The sequence below is a fragment of the Corvus kubaryi genome, unplaced genomic scaffold, assembly GCF_017639235.1.
Source record: "Corvus kubaryi isolate FWS band 111438036 unplaced genomic scaffold, C.kubaryi_AGA036_p1.0 37396, whole genome shotgun sequence".
Taxonomy (NCBI): domain Eukaryota; kingdom Metazoa; phylum Chordata; class Aves; order Passeriformes; family Corvidae; genus Corvus; species Corvus kubaryi.
In genome coordinates this window covers 2,588,258-2,609,437 of record NW_024581135.1, presented here as the reverse complement: position 1 = coordinate 2,609,437, position 21,180 = coordinate 2,588,258, and the positions used below count along the sequence as shown (strand labels likewise).

The window sequence follows — 21,180 nt, the reverse complement described above, 5'->3', positions numbered from 1 at the left end:
AAGGGCAAAGGCAAGGTCAGTGCACTGACAGATTCATTTCAGACCTTGCAGAGCTGCTGGATGCTCTTGAGGCAGTTCTTGCACCAACAGATGAGCTCAGGATCAGTTTCTCTCATCACCAGTGAGAGTCGAAGTTCTCATCAAGCAAATATTGTCAGGCAGCGAGAGCAGACAGCAGGTTTTGTCTGGTGTAGATCTTGATTTAAGGTCTTGGAGTGAAGTCTGCAATGTAACTAAAGCAGGAATACCAGACAGCCCCAGGAAAACTCTGAAATGTTCCTGCTTGTTCTTGTGAGTCGAAACAACAACAAAAATTAAAGCATTTATTAGAGTAATTATTAGTGTTCTACACTGATTTTTTTCTTCTTTTTTGTTATGTGTTTTCCTCTGCTACAAACCAGAGTTATAGATCTGGCTGATTTCCTATAAAGCAGGGATATCTTGCTCACCAGGAAATACCAAGATCTTCTGGAGGACACAAGCACAGTTAATTATCCCTATTTTATGGATAAAATGAGACACAGCCAGGGTGACCTGACTTGCCTGAAATCATCCCACCTGACAGGGGTTAGATGCTGCCATCTCAGTACCAGGTCAACACTTCAGGCAGTGAGTAGGACTGTCTACATCCCTCAATTAACCATTATCAGATTTATACATAATTTTATAGAGATGGTTATAAGAGTAGATGGTGAAGTATACAGGACTCTGGTCTAGTTTTTAAGAATCACTTTATCTTGGCTGCATCACTTATTTGTGCTTAGACCAGATTTAAGTTAAAAGCAGATCATACACATCAGTGCCAGGTACTGAAACATCCCATTATTCAAAAAGGGATAAAATTTAAATGTATGGATACAGTTAAAACCCCAACAGATACAGTGCTTTCCTGCACACACAGGTTTGATAAATACTTCCCAAGCCATCTTTTCCAGACACTCCACCAACAAGCATCCTGAGAAAACAGAGTTTCCAAAGCATCCCAGTACAGGGGTCACCCATGGCCATATCTCATCCCTGCAACTTCAGTTCCCTACTGGCAATCAGGACTGAGTTAAGGACAGCAGGTTTTTGCTCTTTAAGGCTTAATAAATGTTCAGGTAAGTAAACATGGACCAGGGTGGGTTTTGTCAAGGATGAACAAATGTTCTGAAATCTCATCAAGCAGTGAGTGCAACCAGAAAGACCTGAAACCACTCTTGGACTCATGGCCACCCTGGTCAATTCTTGATTTATATCATTTTATAACATGGTTTTCTCAAACTTCTCTGTTTTATCTTTATTCCAATCTATCTCTTTTATTGCATTGATTTGTAATCATTCTTTTTACTGCTGCTATGGATTTTAATCTCTTTTGAACTCAGGTTTTGTTTTCTGCTATCTGCAACTTGTTTTAACCCAAGATCTTAGTCCAAGTGGTCTTCCACTTACGGCTCTGCAGTCCACGTTTATAGTGGCCGAGTTTGAGGCCAGAAGGAAATTTCATTATGCTTTCTAATCACAGACCATCACAGCACCCACCCTCCAGAAGCCCCTATACTGCAGCCAAGAATTTAGGTTAGAAGGAAGCATTTTAGGCCCCAAACTACTAAACCACTGCGTGGCAAGTGGGTTGTCAGCAGTTATTAGGAAAACCCATACGATGGTCTACAAGAGAAGATCCTTGTACTGTAAGGTGCTGAGACTCTCCAAGAGAGATGAAGGAGGTTCCACAGAAAACAAAGTAAGAGGAAAGTTATATTTTTACCTGTTTACTCTTCAAAAAGGCATTTTCAGCCTCCAATTTAACCATCTCTCCCCCCAACACAGAAATAAGCACCACCAGCTTCCTTGTACACTTCCCACAGCAAGGCCGTCCATAATTAGCACAAAAATTGGTGTATTTGGCAATTTCAATGCTAGAGTAAGTATCTCCTGAAGGGTGTGAGGTTGAGGTTGGGCTGTTTATGACAATTCACAACAAACTGAGAGACACAAAGCTGAAATCATCCCCAAAGTTTATCTGTCCCCCACAAAATCAGCAGTGTGTCTGAGTGCACTGTAACAGGCGTGTCACATCACACACCACTTCTTTAGAAAGAAAGAAAATGCAGGAGAAATCCACACTCAGAAATTCAGTCACTTCAAATTTTAACAAATATCTTAATTTCTGCCCCCACCACTCTTCCTCTGACACGAGACTCTGCATCTTAGAAAATGTGAAAACCAAAAAGGAAATAAAAACTTCATGAGGACCTGTCTAGAAGTTGACAAATGCTCTGATTCTGTGGAGGTAATGTATTAACAGAGCTGGCATTAACTTGGTCTGCTTGATTTTCACTCATTACCTTACACCAGCCCACCTGATGGCCCATTCCTCATTATTCCCACCAAAGGCAGGAGCCTGTAGACATCCACACTGGTCTGACTTGGGCTCTATTTAAGATTTTAAGGCAATCTGAGCACAGACAGATTTATAGACCAAGAGCTGAGACACAGAAGTTACCACAGACTGAAAAACTCCTCAGTATCTGTTCTGCCTCATTTGCCTGTTCTTGGGCCACCTCAAAAAAGGATAAACCAACTGAGATTAGACCTTCCTTCCTTCCTTCCTTTCTCTCTTTCTCTCTCTCTTTTCTCTTTCCTTCTTTCCTTCCTTCTTTCCTTCTCTCTTTCCAGCTGATAATGTATTTTACCTTCCCACTGCCACAGGCTATGAGGGTGCACCAAATTGGTTCCTGGGGCTCAGCTGATGTCTGTTCATTTGTCAGGCCACAGCGACTCATTCCCACAGCCAAACCCCAAGCAAGAGTCAGCGCTTGGTGCGAAGTGCCTGATGCCAGCACTCAGAACAGGGCTAGAGATGTTGATGTGCCATTATGAAACACCAGAAAACATCACAGAACTTCTTCTGTTGTGGTGGTGGTGGGTCCACTTGGGGATCTGGCTACAATCCAGAGTTACATCTCAGCACCAATGGCAGTGATTCCCCTCGGAATCCCAGCATCCAGGATCTTCCTGCTCAGACGAGTGCACAAGGCAGAAGCAGGGCACTGACTGATCGCTTACAATTACTGCTTTGAACTGCAGCCTGGAGTCCATGGGAGAACTCTGCACACAGCATTTCCCTCCAGCCATGTCCACATAAGTTAGAGACATGCTGTGACCTTTTACATTTATTTTTCCCCCAGAAAAAAAAAACCACAAATCTCTATTTTTTTCCTTTCTGATTTAAGAAGAATACTTGAGGTTCACTCTGAGATGGGGTTTTCTTTTTAAAATTTTGATCTACATTTCACTGAATATTACTGCTTACATATTTAACTAAAGTTGCTGTTCCTAGGAAGAATTTTCCATCCCTATAATTTCTTTGTTTGGGGTTGGATTTTTTTGTTTTGTTAAAGCATGTACCACACCTTACAGCTCTGGGCTTCACCTCTTTATTTCTAAACACACTCCTTAATTGACTGAGATAACACAAACAATTTCCTTATTGATACAGAACCTTGTGTGCAGCCACAAGAGGAAGGCAGGTCAGGATCTCTCCTACATGCTGAAGGAGAGGCAGTGCCAAAAACAGCATCGTGGGTGCTCAGAACAACATTGCCGTGCTCTGACACTGGGGCCTAGCTGGACACGGCCCAGGGAAGTCTGACCACAGCTCAGAATCCTGGGCTCACCCCAGGGTGAGGCAGCAGGGAAGGGGGGATTCTGTCCCTCTGCCCCGCTCGGGTGAGACCCCACCTGCAGAGCTGCCCCAGCCCTGGGGCCCAGCACAGGAAGGACCTGGAGCTGCTGGAGACAGTCCAGACGAGGAACTCAAAGATCATCAGAGGGATGGAGCAGCTCTGCTGGGAAGAAGGGCTGGGAGAGCTGGGATTGTTCAGCCTGGAGAGGAGAAGCTTTGGGGTGACCTCAGTGTGGCCTTCCAGGACCTGAAGGGAGCCTGCAAGAAAGGTGGACAGGGACTACTGACAAGAGCCTGGAGTGATAGGACAATGTGGAATGGCTTCATACACACAGGAGGTTAGGTATTAGATTAGAGATTAGGAAAAATTCTTGCCTGTGAGGGTGGTGAGGCCCTGGCACAGGGTGCCCAGAGAAGCTGTGGCTGCCCCTGAATCCCTGGAAGTGTCCAAGGCCAGGTTGGATGGGGCTCTGAGTAACCTGGGATAGTGGAAGGTGTTCCTGCCCATGGCAGAGGGATTGGAACAAGATGATCCCTCTGGTCCCTTCTTACTGAGGCCGTTCTATGCTTACGCAATTCTTTAAAAAACCATAAATTTATTCAGCTCAATTTATTCTACTCCCAGTCCTCTCAAACTGGTGATTGAGGAAATTAAAACATTATGGGAGTGGGATAGTGGGGTGGATTCTTCAAACCAGCCCAGGGAGGTCCTGGTTTTAACTTCTGGTTGGTTTAACTTTAGCTTTTGAGAGCACAGTGGATCCTGCTGAACCCTCCTGGAGATGTCACAGAGCTGTGCAGGCCTGGTGCAGCTGTAAGAACAATTTACAGCGAGAGCACCCCACGGTTATTTTCTTGACACACCACATAATACCCAGATACTGAGCCCTAGATCAGCCAAAGTGATATTTACTTCCAGCAGTTTCAGTGAATACCTGTGAAAGGATTAACAGGGCCACTAGTGGCAGTAATGATTATCCCCTCGGCGTCACCAGGTGTGACAAAAATCTAAGGTGCAAAATTAAGTTCTTTATTAACTGAAGGGGATTTTTGGCTTAGGTGGTTATACAAGAATAGAGGAGAGACCGTGCTTCACCTCACAAAAAAAATATTGAAGATCAGTAAGACAGTGCAAGACATTTAACAGGGCCTGGGTGGCCAGGAGGGATATGAAATAAAAGCTACTCTATAATAGCAAACAAATAACATGAATTATTTGACCTGATGACAAGATAGAAAATTTGATATCCCTGAATGCTATTCAACATCACAGTCACTGGGTCTTTTGGTGTAAAATCAGCCTCTCTGGTTTAGGGTAAAGATGTCAACCTTTATTTTACTTCTATTTGGCAGTTTCAGACTGTAACACAGCAGATAAACTGGCTCACAGTGGGTTTTTGAAGGGTGACAGAGTGAAAAATAAGTGTTCTCCCATGTCCTCATCCACAGCACCCAGCCCTGTGCTCTTAGCCTGGAGTGGGACTGGGTCCCTCTGCCCTTGGCACTTCTCTTGAAAGGGGCAGTTTTAGTCAACTCTGATAAATTTTGGACCAAATGTGATTCTCAGTAACCTGACTGCTATGCTGGGTTTGGGAAAATAACAGAACAAAGATTTCTCCCAGTCTTCTCAACAGCACTGGAGGCCTTTCTGCTCTGAATTTGCTGTGCTGGAGCTCCTTTGCTGCAGGATATTCCCTGCCAAGATATGCCCTTCTAGGAAGAAAATATTTTCTGGATTTGAAGTTGTGTGGGTTAGAAGCAATTCTCCATCTGAGCCAGCACATGAAGTCAATCTTTAATTCAAAGTCAAGCTTTAATTCATCCACTGATGGCACGAGTGACTTCTACACAACCATGTTTCCACTGGAGCAATAAGAACCACCTCTATCTAAATAAATATATGTAAACAAAACCTAAATTGATATATAACCTAAATGTAGCTAAAAAGTTAGATAAATGGTGCAATGGGTTATAAAACTGTATTCCTACATAGATGGTGAAGTTTTCATGGATTCAGCCAGAGAATGCCCATAATCCATGACAGAGAGGTCACAGAACATGACTTAGACCTTGAAATTTGTGAGCTTGGTTCAACTGCTCTTGCAGTTTTTGGATTGGCCACAACCTCAAGGCTTGAATTTTTGTTTCTGACCACGGAGATTTCCCTTGGAAAAAATATAAATTAACTGACTTCTAAATATGCACCTCTGAATATGTCACTGGTAATATGGCAAGTACCAAAAAAGGTTAACCTTGGGTATTTCACACATTGACTCTTTTCTTTTGGAAATAAACATACAAATAAACCTAAATAGGGTCGTCTTTTTCTCCAACTACTCCAGTTAAATTGCATTTTGAGATTTGATTAGAACATTTGAAATACAGACAGTTTCAGCCATGTTTGCCAGTCACCTTACAGCATTCTTTGGGTTTGACCTCTTCCCTCAGGGTGCCCCATAGCCTTCCCAAAATCGTGCAACTACCCTTGATTTTTGCCTCACATTGTCCTAAACGTTAATTTCCCCTGTTTATGTGCAACAGCTTCTCCTGGCTTCAACTGCACCACTGCCTGAAGATAGGTTAAAATTTAGTGCTCTTTAGCAATAACACTGGGACTGTAAATCCCCATCAGACCTTTAAAAAGCCTGCCTCAGACTGGACAAAATTCCCTATTAATTCCTCTGTGTTGTCTGGCAGATATTAATGGGAACAAACTGTTCTGCTTCCCAAGATTCCCAGTGCTCAGGTCAGCATCCAACATCATCAGGACCCCACACTGCCAGCAAAGGGCAAACCAACAGGAGCTGGTAAAACCCAAGGGTTTAAGTGCGACACATCACCCTTTTTGTCTGAGAGGAAACTCTCTCCACAGTCGGGTTTCAGCCTTCAGAGCAACCACTCAAGAGATGTTTCCTGATGATAAATCTGGAGTCTCTCATGCTTTCCAACAGGTGAAGTATCTAGCAAGCAGCAGAATCACTGTGCTGAAGAGATTAGGCTCTGAGGCACTGAATGTAGGCAAACATTAAATTTAGCAGGTGCTCCATGTGCTCAGTGATTATTCCCTTTCTAGTTCCCTCTGTTTTCAAAACCTTGAGCTTCCTCTTGCAATGCTCTCCCAATGTCTTTGAGCTCCCTCTCCACTGAAGAAAGAGATTCACTTCTGCTCCACCAAAGTGCTCTGTATCAGGTCCTTGCAGTTAAAAGGGATTTTGAAAGCTGAAGTTGTGCTGGCCCTGGCTCTCACACTGTGAGGAGTTTCACTCCGTGTGTTTGTGTAAATTCAGAGTCTCCACAATGCTTTACTCTCAAATTTTCCTCCTGTTCCAATGCCTTTTATTCCACGTGAAACTAAACTCAAGTCATGGATTTTTTTTTTTTGATTGGAGAGGGAAGGAAGCGCTTGTAAGGAATTACTATTCCTTCTATATAATAAATTTATTTATTTATTTATTATTATAAATAATTCTAAATAGGTATTAAGAAAAATATATTGCTTGAAGTGACTGAACATCCCTCATCTCACTTCTAATTTTTTGCATTATTCACACACGCTTATAAGAAAATTACCTTTGCCATAAAAACTGAATTCAACTTATTCTCTATCCTTCAATACATATTATTTATGTATTTCATGTACAGCTGCAGGTACTGTGTAGAAAAAGCATCCTCAGATCAATCTATTTTTCAGATGCAAAACATAGATATATATTCATTAATTCAGATATCCTTTGTTAATTATTGTTTATCAAGCAGTATAACGTTTCTTTAGCATTCATGTATAAATATATATATATACACATAAATTCTTTAATGGTAACTTGGTATGGCTTCACTTTTCCTTATTCTTTTCAGAGCCTGATGCCTGGGAATTATCCCACATGGGATTTAGAAACACAAGGTTGCAGATTTACCCATAAGAGCACACTTATTTTCTGATGAAAGCAAAGGGAGGAAAAACAACAGCAAACTAACAAGAACATCAACTTTAATCACAATAACCATTTTTATCAAGAGAATTTATATGAAGGAAGGTATTTTATGGCTGTCATGAGACACTTCACCTATAAAGACTGAGATGTCTGCATTCATGCAGTACATTTGCTGCACCTTCCATTGCCTGGAGCAACTCCCTACACACAAAATTTCCCTTCTTTCTTTATTTTAAACATCCTGAAAAGCAGAATATAAAAATCCTGTGTGTTCTTCAGCATTGCTACAGGGGTTAAATTGTTAATGCTTTACTTTCACTCTAGTTTTTTATCAAACTTTCTTTTTTCTCTCCCTGGGGATAAACAAATGGACAGCTTTCCTCTCTAGTATTCCTCCTTCCATTACCATCACAGCAGAATGCATCTGAGACTATAATAATTCAGTGATGAAATACAAAATGTCGCAATGCCATCTCTCTTAAAGTGAACTGAGATTTTGTTATGCCATTTTAGGTGCACTAATAGCTCCTAAAGTCCCATGGAGTATCTTAATGTGAATTTAATGAGCTGATAGCATATAAATGACAGTACTGTGAGGGTGAAGGTGACATAACCTTTTTCCTTCTGTTTGATGTTTGTCTTTGAAAAAATACAGATCTTTTCAAAACGCGCCGCATTACTGCAACGTGCTGCATCCTTCAGCGAGGAGCCTGCCATTGTTTTAGCATTTTACAGCCCTCTTTTGCACTCTTCATGGCACTAGAAACACAGGCACTTTTTAGTTCAGCATTCAGGTAATTAAAAATCTAAATGCTTCTCCTGGTAGCACAATGCCAACAGTGCTTGTGGCCACATCGTGGAGCATCCATCCAGTGACAACCCATCAGTTTTGTCACGCTGGGGCCAGTACTGGTGGCATGGAACTGGTGAAACCCAGTGTGAACCACATGGAAATCATCCACCTTTATTTCCTGGGCACCACGTTCCTATCTGCTAGCTGAGAGATCTCCTCTCCAGCACTGACTCCCAAACTCCGCGTGTCATTACCGGAGCGCTGTCATTTATAAGGAGTTGCCTCCCCTCGCTCAGCGGTGTCACACCCCATTGTGCACCCAAATCCCGGCTACCTTCGGCGTGGTAATGGGCTGGAATCCCATCAGCACTGGCTTGGATCAGCACTGACACTGCCACGCACAGGGGAGGAAGATGGCAAAAGATAAATACATTGATAAGCAGCAGCAGATCTATAGGAAATAGCGGGCAGATTAAGGAGGCACCTGAATGTATGAGGTTATTAAAGCCTGCCCGAGTGCAGCAATGAAGCTTTTCCACTGCAGTTTGAAGTACTGTCCTTAAAACCTTTCATTCAAACTTAAGAAACAACATCTCGGTGCGTTTTTTCAACCCCCCACCTGAGCACTTAGAGCTGTGTCAGCCAGCGATGGGATCATTTCTAGGCTAAATGTTCTGCAACTTGAAAAGTTATTAACTGTCACTTCTCTTCATATTCCTTCAAAACAATATAGAGATCCAGAAATTACCAATCTGGAATAACCTGAGTTGGAAAGGACCCGCAAGGATCATTGAATCCAACTCTTGGTCTGGCACAGACATCCCAACACTCCCAGCCTGGGCACCCCTGGCAGCGCTGTCCAAGTGCTCCTGGAGCTCTGGCAGCCTCGGGGCCGTGCCCATTCCCTGGGGAGCCTGGGCAGTGCCTAGCATCCTCTCGGGGAAGAACCTTTCCTGATATCCAACCCAAACACCCCTGGCACAGCTCCAGCCGTTCCCTCAGATCCTGCCTCTGGTCACCAGAGAAAAGAGATCAGTGTCTTCCCCTCCTCTTCCCCTCTTGAGGAAGCTGAAGGCTGGGACAGGTCTTCCCTCAGTCTCCTCCATCTGAACAGCCCATGAGACCTCAGCTGCTCATCACACAGCTTCCCCTCAAGGCCCTTCACCATCCTCACAGCTTTCCTTTTATTATTTATTTTATTTATCCTGTTTATTTTATTAATCCTCTTATTACTATAATTTATTTTTTAAACTTTACAGAGAGCCAGGCTTGTTTCTTTTAATTTTATGCTCATTTGCTGCATTTAGGTCAATCAAAGGTTTCTTGGTGTTGATTTGTTAATTTTAAAACACTTGTAAGACAGACTAAGAATCATTTCATAGACAGAGTATTTTCTATCTTTTCATACAGTCCCAGTGCTGTTACATGAAGTATGTAAGGCTGAGTGAATTAAATTTACAAAAGCTATCTCTCTCCCCAGTAGAAATGCTAACATTTGCTCTTCTGACAGAGACGTACCTTGGGCTGCGTTTGACAAAGAGGATATAAATAAATAAAAAAATAAGCAGCTTACGTGTTTCAAAAAGTTGGAATTTTGGCAATGTGTGAAATTTGTTTAGAAAAACCTTTTCGTTGCCAGGTGACAAGGCAAAACATATCACATATGCTTAACAACCAGCTTGTACATATTTTGTCTTTCCAAGGTTTCTAGGGCTGGTCAGGCACAATGATGCATTACAGCTGAAGGAGCTTCCAGCAGGGACAAATGTTTGTCTCCTTCCAAAAGAATTTTCCTAATCCTTAAGAAAAACAACTCAATATTTCTCATTGTTGAATGATTGAGTAAGGATTAATTCTGCTCGAAATTCATCGTGTCACGAGTTGTAACATATATTTTGTGTGTGCTGAGGATGCAGACTGCTGGGGTTTTGGAGCATGGTGTTTGTGAGCACTTCGTGGTGTAGCTGCTAATACAGATTTCTTACAATAGTCTGACATCTCCTCTCTGTTCCACTGTCAAGCAACAGTGCAAACAGCATTAAAAAATACGGCTGACTAAGGATCAGTGTGTTAAAACATGTCCCACCGCGTTCAAAAGCTGCTGCTGGCACAGTCTGAGCACCTTTGCATCACGGGTGTTTCCATTTCATCGACATTTCCTTCCAGTGATGCACACTAGCATCTCAGAGGAATGGAATAATCAGTTATGGTTTAGGAGGAAGTCAGAAAAAGCCAGAAAAACCCCAATCAGCACCAGATTCCCCTGAAATCCAGAGGTTCATCCTTCCCATCCCAAACCTCAGCTCTTGCTGTGAACATTCACACTGATGCCATGGCCTGCAGTTGGAGTTAATGGACTTCACACATGTGAAATTAATTGTGGGGATAATTCTGGAACAATTACCTTTTCTTGGAATCCCAGTCAACAACTATTCCAATAAATCACAGTGCTGCTCATGTTATAATGACCATTGGTAATCAAATGCATCTGCACACTCTGCCTGTTTGCTGACTTAAAATACTAAAAGGGAAAGAAGAGTTTGGTGCCCAAGTTCCCACATGCCTGATGTACAAAATGGACACAGATGACCTGACTGCTCTCCTCCAACCACTCTCTGCTACCTGCAATTATTAATTGTTTGTCATTATGCAAACTTGCATCCTGATCCCAATCTCTTTAAAATGTTCATACCTACGTACTCCAAATATTTTTTCTTTCACTCTCTTTTGTTTTGCATTCCAATTTTTAGTGTCCCTGAAAGAAAATTTCAGCATGACTCATGAGATTAAAACGTTTTATCTCTACCCTTGTCAGTAGAAAGCCATAAATCCCTTTTCAAAAAGCATCACAGATTCATTTAGAACCATGAGCCATCATTTTGTTATTTTGCTGTTCCTTAGAGGGGTTGCCCTCACATCCTCTGTGTACCCAGCTAAGCACTGGATTTTTACAGGTGGACTTGGTACCAAATATTATCTTACCATAAACTTTACAAGCCTTCCAGCCCTTTCTTCCATTTTACTGCACCTATGCCCACCTACCCTGGGGGTAAAACCAAGCACACACTGAAAACTCAAAGCTAAGGAACTTTCTATTGGAGAGAACAACTTCTGGAATTAGATGGCCACCAGGAGCACTTGTGCCTGCAAATTCCAGATTGCTCTCCCTGCCAGTGAACCACGCATGCCAGCAAACCAACTTCCTAGAATCCTCATCAAAAGACAACAACAACGGGCTGTAATGATGGCCAAATCCAATTTATTTAAGAGGGAAAAGGAGACCACACACAAACCTCTCTGTATGACTACCCAGATGTGGTGGGTCACTACCTGTAGCCATTAATACTCACTGGCACCCCAATGCCTTAAAAGTTTAGATTATATTTGTTTTGCATCCTTTTCTTTTTCGTTGTGGATTATACCCTTTGAAATACAAGGCATCCATTTACTCAGTGTAAACTTAGACTGTGAGATATGATCCCAGATGAGGTATTGCCTCAAACAGAAGATGAAAAATATTCCATGCATTTTAAACATGAATCCAAGATCATAAGTTACACTAACATGTAATACATTTCTGCTGTTCTCTGGCAGGAGAGAAAAACAAAACTGGCAGCTATAACAATTGTATAATGGTAATTATTGAGAGAAATAATTATACAAAAACCTGTTCAAACTATATACGGGATGGGATGACTCAAAGCGAGAAGAATTTAAAGTGATAGTTAATACCACAGAAAACTTCACTGTGTGACACCAGGCAGCAAAATTCGACAAATAAATGCATCTGTTGAAACCATTCTAGCCTCTAAAGTTTGTAAAAAGTGGGCAAAAAGCAACTGTTCTCAGTCAGTGGGAATTTCAGGGCAGGCTGGATTATGAGGAAGGCTCCCAGCAGCATCAAGGAATTCCTAGACAAAGAAGGAAACCCTAATGCAATTTTATTCTAAACAGGCTGTAATCAATTCTTTATATTCACTCAATAACCCTCAGCTGCAGGTGGGTTTAGAGAATTAAAGCACCTCTTCAGAGGTGAGAAATGGAGTGAGATGCTGCAATGGAGCCAGGGAGCCACTGGGTGCTGAGGCCCTGAATTACCACATGCACCTCTAGGGTTGTTTCTGTCTGTACCCAAATGTAGATACAAAAATGCTGCCAGCAAGGATTTTCTTGCTATTTTCTAAGTCCGTGAGAGACTTTTCTCTCTCACAGAAGAGGTAGCAGAGTTATGTAAACAACCAAGCCACCTGCAGCCTTGGAAAGTCTTGTTTATGGTACAGTAGAAAAATATTTTGACAATGGATGTTTTAGGATTTTTAGCCAATCACCCCCAAGGGGTGGCTGATCCTTTGTCCAATTAGACTATGAAGAAAAAAGTCTATAAAAGAGTTTGTAAAATAATTAAATAAATCAATCTTGCTGCACAATTCCTGCCTGCTGGATCTTCTCTCCTCCTCCCTACGGCTGCAGGACACGGTGATATACCGTAGGAACCAGGCCTGCAGTAATACCCAAAGATAAAACTTCTTGTTCCAGAGGTTTCCAGCTGTGGTTCTGATGGCTGCCCTCCTCCCTTCACCCCAATATCTGCAACGCTCTGGATGAAACATGCAGCCACTGAACTGACTGCACTTGAAAAGCCAAGGAAGTCAAACCACATCTTCCCCGTTTTGCTGGATCTCCTTCTGCCTTTCCCACATTGCGTGCAAGATTCTCGTTCTGTGTTCTGTTCCAGATCTTGCTTCTCAAACACCTCTCCCTACTTCAAACACTTCTGCTTTCCACATCCCCTCCCTCCTTCCACCTAATTTTTAAACCTCTGTCCTCACTTCCAACAACTGGCCAAAGCCCTTCTCAAGGGAAAAGGCTTTTCATTATGTCTACAGGAAAACATAGACAGATCTTTAATTTATCTTTATTAGCTACAAATTATTTCCTAATTATTCCTTTTAGCCTGTTACATTACCTTATGCCTGTGTTGCTATTTCACTTCCCTCTGTATCATATCTAATTTGAAATTGGTGTGACTCAGTTGAGGATTACAAAGCAATAAAATATTACTTAAGTTTGTTTTAAAAGCTCCTCACTTTGCCCAGACCGTTCACACAGGCAAAGCATCATATGCACCATCCTGTATTAATAATAACTTTTCAAACTTTGTATTTCAAGAAAGATGACAAATGCTTCAGGACACAAATAAAAATGGCAAAAACTGTTCTGCTGACAAGTCAGTTACAGACAGTGCAACTTGCTCAAATTGTCGTATCAAAATTTGCTTTTTGCGAAAAGAAAAAGCTGTTACTTTATTTGGCAAGGTGGTTCAAAAGTCCAGCTTAGCTCAGTTCTTTTGAGCAGAGGGAAGAGTAGTGAGTGGTTTGTATCATTTACAGCTAATCCTACCATTTCTTTCAGTACTCAGATACTGTATTTATTTCTTCAATGCACATAATCAGATCACTGCATTCTTTCTAATTAAATTAGTTTCCTCTACACAGCCCTTCCGTGTTATCCTAGGAAACAAAGACAGGGCAATAAAACCAAAAGCCCACTATGGACTCAGACAGTTAGAGAGTTGCCCAAACTTAAATCAGAATGGTGTTTGCAGGAAGGTAATAATGTATATAATTTCAAATTTAGGGTTTATGTGCCCCCCAGTGTTGTTTTCTTTGATGATTTCACCTTCAAGTCACCTCTATAAGGTAGTGAGGTGAAATTACCCCTAATTTAGGAGTACAGACCCCAAGCACAGAGTGAAGTTGGTTCACTCGAGGCGACATGTGGAGTCTGTGCCAGCCTTGGAATCTGGGAACAGATATTCCGCATTTTCCCCAAGGATGTGACCACCAGAACTAGCTGCCCTTAGTGCAGTAAATCCTCCTTGGAAACACCACAGGGGATCCTTCTTAATGGCATTGGCAAGATCAGGGAAAATACTTGTATTACCACAGAATAAAATACAAATTCAACCCCTGCACACAGGTGAGGGCAAGGTGGGAGAAAAGCAGCCCCTTGGGAGATACACTGAGGTTTCCAGGAGCAGGAGTGGTGTATTTAGCTTCACATAAATTTCTAAATCTTGCCAAAAAGGGAAGAAGATAAGATCCAGTCATGTTGGCTTTTCCTACTTCAGCCACTGTGTAAGGAAACTGCTGAGGTTTTCAAGACCGGAAGAAAACTCAACTGTTTTTATATCACTTTTATTGGGGGGGGGGGGAAGTTATATATTTTGGAAGAGGAAAGAAAGAAGAAGCTCTCATCCCAAGAACTCAAGTCATTAATTCCTATACCCCAAGGCAAGAACTCTCACGTGGGGGGTTACAAGGTCACCCATAAAGCTACTGGCAGAGTTGTATTTCCCATCCCCTTTGTTGGGATTAACACCTTCTGCAAAGCACAATCAACTTTTAAGGCACAAGATAAAATTTTAACAGTGGTCCTAATTAGTGCCAACAACAGTGGCAGTTTCTGTGATGGCTACGAGGGCCTCGGTGAAGGTCCATAAACTCCATTTCACTTGGCTCAGCCATCTATCAGGTGATAACCACTGCTCCCTGCTACCCACCTGGACTGGCTGCAGAAGCAGATACACAACAGTTTGGTTGAAAAGGGCATTAAAGATCATCCAGTTCCACCTCACTCCACGGGCAAGGACACCTTCCACTATCCCAAGTTGTTCCAAGCCCCATCCAACCTGACCTGGAAAACTTACAGGGCAGACTGAGCAACCTGTGCCAGGGCCTCCCCACCCTCACAGTCAAGAATTCCTTCCCCCAGACAAGGATGAAGCTGCAATTGCCATTGAACTGCTTATTCTTACAGCATATTGTGATAGGAGTTTTTGTCAGGATACCTGGCAGCAGGCATTGGTTTACTTCCAGGGCACAAACTTGGCTGTTGTGCAGATTTGTTTATGCCACTGTGAAATGTATATTCGGCTGTGTCGCTTGGATAAACTTTTCCCAAAAAATCCCCACTAGAACAGCAGTGAATGGGATTTACAGCTCGAGCTCCCCAGCACCTTTACTGCACAAAAACTGCTTATTAGCACAAGTTTTCCCTTTGTATGTTGTGTTTACTTGTTTCCCAGCAGGGTCTGATGATGTTAATGGACTCACAGCAGTGCATTCTACTTCTGTTATTACAGGTCTAATTCAGTCATTAACATTTCATTAATGGACTGGCCTCCTCGCTGTTTGCATGGCTGTCTAGATATTGATGAGCTTTCTAGTATAGAAAACTCGTATTTAAGGCAGACTCTTAAAGGTCTATTAAGATGCTCGTGAACCTTCATCGCATTCTGTCATTTATTTTAGCAGATAAAAGCCAAACCCTCGGATGAATTTGCATTGCAAAAGTTTTCAGCACCTGAATAGAAAATTAATTCCATGCGAAAACCCCAAGGAGAGGGGAAAAAAAAAAAAAATCAAAGATTCCACAGTTACATCACTTGGATACAAATCTTCAGCTCCTGCCTTAAAACCAGTGTGGCTCGGCACTGCCAAGTGTGCTGCGCTCTACCTTGGAAGGAACTGCACTTCCCTGGGACACAAATTGATTCCTTTTTCCAAGGGCGGGTTCTGCAGCTCCACTAGCTCCCAATTTCAAACTGAACTGGAGTTCCTAATCTTTCCCACAACCCACTCCATCAGAAACAGTGTTACTGGTCCAGTGGAATTAATCAAACTAAGAGGCTGCCTGGAGTATCGAGGCAGTGGCCTTGGGGAGCTTTGACAGGATCACCAAAGAGGAAGATTTATCACAATTTTTAGACATCAGTAACTTTCTGGCTTCATCAACAGAGTACTGGAATCCAAAAAGAGTCTTGATAATACCTGTACCCCAGTGGAAGGTAAATATCCTTAGGAAATTGCTCAAAGGAGTTATGAGGTGCTTCCTTTTACAACATTTCTGCTTTTTCCCTGCTAAAATGTGGGTTTTCAGGCACCCCAGAGAATTAAAATACACTGCATCATATCATACGAGTGTCTGATGCAAGCACTTCGTGAAAATTACTAATTTGATGTCGTAATTAGGCTTGTAATATGAAATTATTAAGCACTGTCATATTGCACAGTAAATGGAACTTATACTGGTGTAATAAAATGTATTTCAATTCCACTACAATAACTTTAGCACAGTCTTAATGGGACCCACAGTTAACAAAAATAAGATGCAGCCAGGAAAAACACTGTTGAAGAGTACCCTGTACGGCAATATTAGGTCACAACAGATATAATTTGTGAGCTTCTTTATGTGCCAGTTTACATTTATGAACACCTGCAACTTATGTTTTCCTGACAAAATGAGATGTTAAAAAGCCGAGGTAAGATTAGAGGCCAGTAAACAAAATCCCCGGTGTAATTTCCCTTAATAAATTCTGCATTATCCATGCCTTTGACTTCAGCTTTATAAATGGAGCTATAAATATTATTGATCCTAAATTCATATCTTTTTAAGGATCTTCCTGGCTCAGTCAGGCAGGTCTATGCCAGGATGACATGAAAATAGATCTCTTATTATGGAATCTGATGCTTATTATTTTGATAAATGTAGCAATGTTTGAGCAATCAGAGGGGTGGAGGGCAACAAGAAAGGAAGGACACCATTTTAATATTAATATGTTCAAGTGGTTTTTCTCCTCAGTAGAACTTTCCCAGCCCAGAATGTATGAGCTACTTATTTAATGGAGGGGGGAAAAAAAAGAAAAGAGGAAAAGAAAAAGGGAAGAAAAAAAAATTATAAGAAAAGATGCCAAATCCCCATCTCAACATTTTTCTTTTGTCTGTCAGGGTAAATAAAATGAAAAACCAACCACAACAGGAGGGGGGGGGGGGGGTGTGGAAAACCCAGTCAGCTAAAATGTCATGACTTGCTTCTCTGCAGGTGTCAACTTGACTTCACTGAAATGGCACAAAACTTTGATTTTCTCATCAGGAAAAAATGTTTATTCCCTCTACCAGACCTAACAGATAAGAACACACTGTGTGCAACATTGCATATTTTGATCCCGTGTCTAACTGCTCTTGAGACACATGCTAAAAATATTTTGTGTGCTTTGCCTCACATTGTTGCCATGAATTATTGAATTGAGCTGTTGCTTTTTCATTAAACTGGCAGCCTTAAAAATTTAAACACTGGTCTTTAAGAGACTTACTGTATATTGATGATCTTCATGGGAAGAAAGAGAACCTCCCAATTATTTTATATCTGCCTTGATTTTTTTTGGTAGGGTTTTAATGCATTGCATGATTTACCCTGCATTACTGGATGCCTGTATTATTTTAGCACACCAGACAACATGTTTCTCCATTTGATTTGTCATTGAGAATTTAGCTCAGATATTCCTGTGGCCAGCTTTTCCAGGCATGGGGAAACTCAGACCTTCTCAATGTTCAAGTGCAGCTCATGGGTTGGGTTTCAATTTACCCCAGGAAATAAGGTAGGAAATAATCTTCAAAGTTTTATATGTCTGTGTGGGTCTGGTCCATTGGATGGCAACTTTCTTACGCCTGAGGAGTATCTGCTGCTCCAAAGGAAAACCAAAAACTAAGGGAAGTGTGAAAGAGTTCAGAAGTTGCAGCCTGATTCAATAAAAAGCTCAACTTTCCTCTCAACTAAATTGATTTTTTTAAAAAATATACTTTCTGTGGGGCGACAATCACTGAAAAATGAAGGGTTTGGAAAATTTGTTGGCAAATCATTGCACTGGTGGCTTTACCAAGTCCCCTAATCTTTGGAACCTCCCTCAATTACACTGCAAAACATCAAGGCGAGAAGTGTTTCAAAGTACCTCCCCAAAACCCAGAATAAACCCTCAACTCCCACAGCCTTCTTGTGGTAGAACTAGAGATGATAAAAATCAGAAATTCTGGGAGTCAGTTGATGCCTCTGATCCACGGTGATGTGTCACTTCAGTAACACCAATGCTCATTTTGCACAGCACAACAGCAACAAAAATTACAAATATTAACTTCAAACACCACATAAAGTATGAATAATCTCCATTGCTACAAATTTTTAGAATGCATCATATTTCTTTCCCACATATGTCCTCGTAGCCTCATAAAACAAACTGTTTCATTATATGGGCTTGTGTATATATATCACAAAATGTTAGCTACTGCTAAAAGTAAGAAAATAGATTTTGACATTGGAGAATTATTTTCCTACTCTCCTGTGCCTCTGGATCTAAAGGCAGAGCTACTCAGCTGTTTAATCTGGCCTGAGTCCAGGACTGCATTCCATGGTGAGATGCCAGGAGCAGCGATGCCACATGAAACAGGAGTTATCTTCTGCAAACTCGCAGTGATCGCAGGGCAATTTGTATTTGAACTGATAGAAAGAACAATCTCATCTAGTTTTCTTGTCTGGTCAGGAGTGATTTTCATTTGGGCAACTAAATTTTGTCTTATTAATCAGGAGATGTAGGAGATGCTGTGATCGCTTCACTACACAGCATTTGCCAAGCCTTCCATCCCGTGTCCATCGAAATACCTAGCCCTGCCCTCCCTGAGCATGTCTGCAGCCCTGAATCACAGCAGTGGCTCATAAACTGCAGAGAAGAGCCATTAAATGTGGGTTTAAGTTATACAAACAAACTATTAAGTGTTGAAAGCTAAACGTATATGAAAAAGAAACACTTTTTGTCCAGTTTTACACTTTACCACTTGTCAAAACTGTCAAGATGGGAAAGCCTGTTTGCCTTCTGTCCTTCAACTTAAAGTAGCTGTATGTGATGCCCTTTTAATTAATTCCCAATTCAGTCTGCTGTTTAGTTTATTAGCTTCCGAAAGTTTAGATGATATAAAACGTATACATTTAAAGTGGTAAAATAAAGGAGTTTTCCTTGTGGTCTGTGAAAAACTACTTACCCTCTAACTTCTCCTCTAACACTTGAAGAAGAGTAGAGAGTCCAGGAAAGGAAGCACTTTCATTAAAGCATTGTCCTGGGTTGCAGTGTATTCTACTCCCACCCTCATGAGCTTTTGGAACCAGGTGGGGCAGTGTTTCCTTGCCTCCTCCCTCCGGACTATCTTCTGCTAATGGCCCATCAATGCTCTGCCCATGACTCATCATCCCATTGTGAGATGCTCTACCCAGAAGAAGGGACCAAGCATTCCATCCTGGATATAATCTGAGATTCCCAACACCAGAGACAACCTTTCCACTGGATTCCCAGAGGACAGGAGCTACATAGCCACCACTGGACCTTCTGAGGAAGAGCAGACCCCTTTCTACAGGACCATTCTTCAGCAGAACCACATCCACCAGTTCAGGAGGACTGCAGCCACCACTAACAGGGTGTCAGGTTGTATCCTGGCTCTGTCAGTTTAACCCAGTGTTTTCTGCCTTTATTTTTCGATTTCCCTGTTAATTTGTTATTCTGAGTTGGTGCCTCCCACTGGTTTGTTTTCAAACTAGTACAGGCATACAACTCTATCAACATACAGGTGCCACAAGAAGAAAGAGAATAAAAGCTAAGAAATTGTGTTTATGCTCACTGCTATCACCTGATATCTCAAAAAAATATCTAACCCAAACCACATGGATGAAAATAACCAAAAAACTATATAAGAGTAATATAAAGAAATTTTATCTCACCTGTGGCATCTCCACCTTTCCTCCTTAAGCTGTTGCCATTTCAAGATGACTCTGAATTTGCTAGAAATATTCAATTTGTTTATTATAGGTAATATAATCTCTTCCTGATAGGGAGACAATGAAGCACCTCCTGGTGCATTAGGGACAGCCTATGAGCAAATACTCCTTTATTCTGTGACATCCCCTGGGTAAAAATGGGCTTTAAAACCCTGGTTCCCCATTTTCTGCCCCTGGAGGGTTTAAACAGATGTCGGGATGGGGCACACCAGGTGAACAGGGATGTTAGGAGCCAGTTTAATTTTGATCTGTCTCAACACCGATGGTCAGAGGCAGGCAGGGGAGGGGATGCACATGTGCCACGTGTAGGAGGCAACCGGGAGAGGATGGAGAAAGCTTTATCTCTGGGGAGGCTTTGTCCAGCAACCATTTCATGTCTCACATGGGACAGGCAGCCAGCAGGACACTGCACCCTCGGAAAGCTTCTCCAAATGGATGGAAAAGGGTGTCTGCCAATGGACTGCGGTGCAACCTTGGACTGGGCCAATGCTCCCCTGCCAGCGGGCGGACCTTCGGAGGGGCCGGGGGTGCAAAACTGCGACACAAGCTCGGGGGATTCCTGGGTCTTGCGGTTTTGCTTTGTCTCTAACCAGCGGGGCTTTTGGCTCTTATCCTTTTTACCCTGCTTTTTGGCTCTTCTGCCTTTGCTGGCGCCCGCTCGCTCCCGCTGGACGCCGGGTGCCCTCCGAGCCTCGTGTGCGGCCCGTGTCCTGCCCTAGCCCTCGCCCGTCCCAGCCGCCGCCTGTCCTGCCTCCCCGTGTCCCTGCCTGCCTCTTACCCTGCTCTGCCGATCCGGCCCGACGCTGTGGCCGTGCCCAGGCTCCCGCAGCTCCTGCCCGATCTGCCCTCACCCGGGGTCCGGCCGCCGGAGCTGTGCCCGGGCGCACCGGGCCGCGTGGAGCTCGACGGCGCTGCCCGGCCTTCCGCTGGGAACGCCCGCCTTTTCCCCCTGTCCCCTCCCTCTCTCTTTGGCTCTCCACCCTTTTTCATTCTCCTTCCTCTTCCTCGGCCTTCTCTACCCTTCTGTAGTAGTAGGGCAATTCCCTTTTCCTTCTCAATAAATGGCTCTCAGATACGATGTTGTCTCGTTTGACTTAATTTCATCCTAGAGCATCTGTTTTAAAAGAACT

General features: G+C 42.5%; 1 long non-coding RNA gene across 1 annotated transcript in view; it reads right to left on the bottom strand.

Moving 5' to 3' along the window:
• LOC121670745 overlaps positions 1 to 20,958 on the bottom strand; it is a 230,032-nt gene extending 209,074 nt beyond the window's left edge. Inside the window, exons 1-2 of the long non-coding RNA XR_006018240.1 lie at positions 20,829 to 20,958; positions 19,994 to 20,053 (exon numbers count right to left, since the gene is read on the bottom strand). This is a non-coding gene — a long non-coding RNA (uncharacterized LOC121670745). The remainder of the gene's footprint in view (positions 1 to 19,993; positions 20,054 to 20,828) is intronic.
• Between the last annotated feature and the right edge of the window lie 222 nt (positions 20,959 to 21,180).